The 5,000-nt window shown below is 42.9% G+C and overlaps 1 protein-coding gene across 1 annotated transcript in view; it reads left to right on the top strand.

Moving 5' to 3' along the window:
* Window positions 1-703: 703 nt before the first annotated feature.
* The window catches only part of LOC138960123 (uncharacterized), a 176,365-nt gene continuing 172,068 nt past the window's right edge, over window positions 704-5,000 (top strand). Inside the window, exon 1 of the mRNA XM_070331875.1 lies at window positions 704-778. The gene's annotated coding sequence lies outside the window, so the exon portion shown is untranslated. The remainder of the gene's footprint in view (window positions 779-5,000) is intronic.

Below are 5,000 nucleotides of genomic sequence, written 5' to 3'. Positions count from 1 at the left end.
GACAAAATAGCCAAATTATGGGCTAAAACGACAAATAACATACTGACCCTGTGTTGGCTATATCTATGGCATTTCCCTAGAATAAACTAACCAACCAACCAACCAAAAACAAACAAACCAACGAACGAACAAGGTTTACGAACACGTTTTTCATCACGAAACAATATGAGCAAATAAAACACAATTACACGGGCTTTTAATATCAATGTGTATTTTATTATTTTCATAACGAATGGCTTCTCCTGAAGGGAAAATGTTTGTAACGAAAATAATCAGCCAAGACGGAATCGCATTGTAACCGACGAAGCGTACAGATTGTTTTGAAAGGGAATGTTCGGATCAGCGAATCTACAGTTACTCTTCGCCTTAGTTCCTGTTTGTTACACTGTATAACAGATGTTCAAAACTAAAACCAAAACTTGTGTCGTCTGTTATTTTAATGCTCAACAGTATCATTCCTGTCCTTGAACATTGAGGATGACAGTTGATATCAATCGTTGTTTTAATTGTCTGGTCAAAGAAGCCGTACTGTGTGCAGATAGGAATTCAGGGGTACAAGTTAACGTTCTTGATACGAAAGTTCATTTATAACAGGCTAGTCCAAACTTCGCGCATGCACTGCGCGGTCCCCTTTTCGCAGCTTCGAAAGTGTCGTCTGCATGCAGCCAAGTTATTATTATTCATGCATTGCTTTATTGCCAGCCGCGCACATACCGTGTCGGCACGCGTGCGATTTATTCAAACATCGATGGAGCATCGAGGCATATTCTGAAAAAAGGTAAGGATTTGCACAGATTGTATTCAGTGTTGCTTTAGTTGTGGTTCTAGTTTAGTAGAACCAGAGACTGTAGAGTACACAGAACTGTACCACTGCCGAATGTTTGTCAGATCGTATTTCAACATCATCGCGTGGCCTTGCCTGTTGTACTCCTAAAGTCTGGTCGCTGTCACGGGTCATTGGTCAAGGTATAAGCCCATGGAATGTAAACTTCTACCCGACAATCACAAGAGGGATTTTAATTGGCGACCTTCTCTTTTGGGCATTACATATACCTTACCTACAATTAATGTTGTGGACGAGTTGAAAACAACATTCATGTTAACAGGCTTCTGGCAAAACTGTGACTGAGCCTGACACATTTTCTTCCACCTGTTGTCTTCGTAACAATTGCGTGTTTATCCTGTTTTGTATCACCTTAGTTGTAGCAATGAATGCATGATACGTATTGTTATAAAGTTCAACAAATCCAGATAAATATTATTTTTTAAATTACTAAAGCCAAAAAGAAATTGTTCTGCGCGAGAGAACAGATTCGAGTTCCCAGAAACGGTCATACACGTTTAAAATAAAACACCTATGTAAAACAAAACAAGTCGCGTAAGGCAAAATTACTACATTTAGTCAAGCTGTGGAACTCACAGAATGAAACTGAACGCACTGCATTTTTTCACAATGACCTTAGTCCGCCGCTTGTGCAAAACGCAGGGAAACTGAGGAGCCTGTTCAGCGCGGTAGTGGTTTCGCTGTGCTGCATAGCACGCTTTTCTGTGCCTCTCTTCATTTTAACTTTCTGATCGTGTTTTTAATCCGAACATATCATATCTATATGTTTTTGGAATCAGGAACCGACAAGGAATAAGAAGAAATTGTTTTCAAATCGATTTCGGAAATATTTATTTTGATCATAATTTTTATATTTTTAATTTTCAGAGCTTGTTTTTAATTCAAATATAACATATTTATATGTTTTTGGAATCAGAAAATGATTTAGAATAAAATGAACGTAACTTTGGATCGTTTTGTAAAAAAATGATTTTAATTACAATTTTCAGATTTTTAATGACCAAAGTCATAGATTAATTTTTAAGCCTCCAAGCTGAAATGCAATATCAAAGTCCGGCCTTCGTCGAAGATTGCTTGGCCAAAATTTCAATCAATTTGATTGACAAATGAGGGTGTAACAGTGCCGCCTCAACTTTCACAAAAAGCCGGATATGACGTCATCAAAGACATTAATCCAAAAAATGAAAACAAATGTCTGGAGATATCATTCCCAGAAACTCTCATGTAAAATTTCATAAAGATCGGTCCAGTAGTTTACTCTGAATCGCTCTACACACACACACACACACACACACACACACACACACACACACACACACACACACACACACACACACACACACACACACACACATACACCACGACCCTCGTCTCGATTCCCCCTCTATGTTAAAACATTTAGTCAAAACTTGACTAAAATAATGTAAAAACACGAGTATATGAGGGTTTTTCAGCCCATGAATGAAGAAGAAGAAATTAAAGTATATTTACAGATTATATGGCGCTCCCTAACAGAGAAAGTTCTAGAAACTGACTTCTTCTCTTCTTATTCTGCGTTTGTGGGCTGAAACTCCCACGTACACCCGTGTTTTTGCACGAGTGGATTTTTACGTGTATGACCGTTTTTACCCCGCCATTTAGGCAGCCATACGCCGCTTTCGGAGGAAGCATGCTGGGTATTTTCGTGTTTCTATAACCCACCGAACTCTGGCATGGATTACAGGATCGTTTCCGTGCGCACTTGGTCTTGTGCTTGCGTGTACACACGAAGGGGGATAAGCCACTAGCAGGTCTGCACATAAGTTGACCTGGGAGATCGGAAAAATCTCCACACTTAAACCCACCAGGCGGTTGCGGCCGGGATTCGAACCCTCGACCTTCCGATTAAGAGGCCGACGTCTTACCACCCCGCCACAGCGCCCGTCGCTGTATGTGTAGAAACTAACAACTTGGATGTTCTGATTGTGTATGTATCTGCTTAGACATTACTGCTATCACTAAATCGTCGCTGTTAATCTTTGTATATGTTGTTTTTAGTTGTGAACCTTCGCCTGTGTCATCTGAACTCGCAGTCCGCTGTGAAATCAGGCAAACCAGAAGCAATCTGTGACTTTATTCTGGAACAAAACCTAGATGTGATGTTTCTGACAGAAACTTGGCTAAGTGATACTGGCCATGAAGCCACATGCCAACTCTTGACTCCACCTGGCTATTGTTTAAAGTCATGCCCCCGATCCTCTAGAGGTGGTGGGATTGCTGTTGTTTTCAGGAAGTCGTTGGAACCTTTTGTTACTTTCAGAACATCCGTTCCTTATGAACACACTACCTTTGAAGTTGTAGAGATGGTGATTACCTGCTCTGGCACTAGCACTTGTGTGATCTGTATATACCGCCCTCCCCCCAATGCAAAGAACAAGTTCACATTCCCCATGTTTCTCACAGAAGCTGAAGAAATGCTTGAACATCACAACACTCACACCTCAAACATCGTCCTCATCGGCGACTTCAACATACAATTCGACCAGCCACAGAACACCGACACAAGACAGACGATGGACCTTCTTGACTGTCACGACCTCAAACAGCATGTAGACGCTCCCACACGCAAAACACACATCATTGACTGGATTGTCACCCATGAGTCCACTGACCTGGTGTACGACATCCTGCTGAATGACTACCTCAGATCCGATCACTCTGCAGTTTTGTTCTCTCTTAAAATGGCCAAACCATCCAAACAGAAAAAGCGCGTAGTCCGCCGTAACCTCAAAGAAGTTAACACTGACACATTTCGCGCAGAAGCAGCCCGCCGACTGCTTGATCCTCCGGTATCCTCAGACCCTGTACGTCATTACGACTCCACTCTCAGCACACTTCTCGATGAACATGCGCCCGCAAAAACCAAACTCATCATAGATAGGCCTTCTGCACCCTGGATCACAGCTGAAGTTAAGTATGCAAAACAGTTGCGTCGCCGAGCAGAGAGGAAGTCGCGAACCTCAAAGCTGGTAGTTGACAGACAGATTTACAACAAGCAAAAGGAACATGTTCAGACACTCATCGCAGACGCCAAACAATCGCACTACAGCACCAAAATCTGTGAAACAACCTCTGCCAAAACACTCTTCTCCACAATGAATGACCTTCTTGGCTGCTCTTCTGCTTCTCCCTTGCCCAACAACATCGACCCCTCCAAACTGTCTCAAGCTTTCTCTGATTACTTCCATAACAAGATCCAAACCATCCGTGACAAACTAGACAAAATCCCACACCAAAACTCTGAAACTCCTCCTGCATTTACAGGCACTCCCTTCACACACTTTCAGTCTCTCACTCTCACTGACCTGGAGAAAGTCCTCAAAGAAATGACCTTGAAAACCTGTGACCTTGACCCTCTTCCCACACAACTCTACTCTGACTGTCTTCCTGAACTCATCCCTTCTATTCTCAAAATCATCAACACTTCTCTGCAAACAGGCACTGTCCCCAACTCCTTTAAGACTGCTATTGTCAAACCTCTACTGAAGAAACCATCGCTTGACCCAAACACCCTCAGCAACTACCGCCCTGTCTCAAACCTTTCCTTCATTTCCAAACTCCTTGAAAGAGTCGTCCTGAAACAACTCAACTCTCACCTTCTTTGCAACAATCTTCTCTCTCCGCTTCAATCTGCCTATCGTCCTCACCACTCCACCGAAACTGCCCTTCTCAAAATCACTAATGATCTCCTCCTTGCCACTGACCAAGCTGAAATCTCTGCCGTTGCTCTACTTGATCTATCAGCGGCCTTTGACACAGTCGACCACAACATCCTCCTTCAACGCCTTCAGCACACCTTTGGTATCCATAGCACAGCTCTTTCTTGGTTCTCTTCTTATCTTACCGACCGCTACCAGACTGTTTCGATTGACAAACTGAACTCTGACCCCATCAGGCTTGAGTGCGGAGTCCCTCAGGGCTCAGTCCTTGGGCCTGTACTATTTACTCTCTACACTCAACCTCTTGACCACATCCTTGACCGACACAACGTTCTCCACCACTCTTTTGCCGACGACTCTCAACTTCACAACAGCTCTTCCCCTGACCAGTCTGAATCTCTTCTTTCCTCTATCTCTGACACTATCACTGACGTGCAGAATTGGATGACAGAAAACAA

Source organism: Littorina saxatilis, linkage group LG2, assembly GCF_037325665.1.
Source record: "Littorina saxatilis isolate snail1 linkage group LG2, US_GU_Lsax_2.0, whole genome shotgun sequence".
Classification (NCBI taxonomy): Eukaryota; Metazoa; Mollusca; class Gastropoda; order Littorinimorpha; family Littorinidae; genus Littorina; species Littorina saxatilis.
The sequence above is the reverse complement of the archived record's forward strand: the minus strand, read 5'-3'. Positions and strand labels throughout refer to the sequence as shown.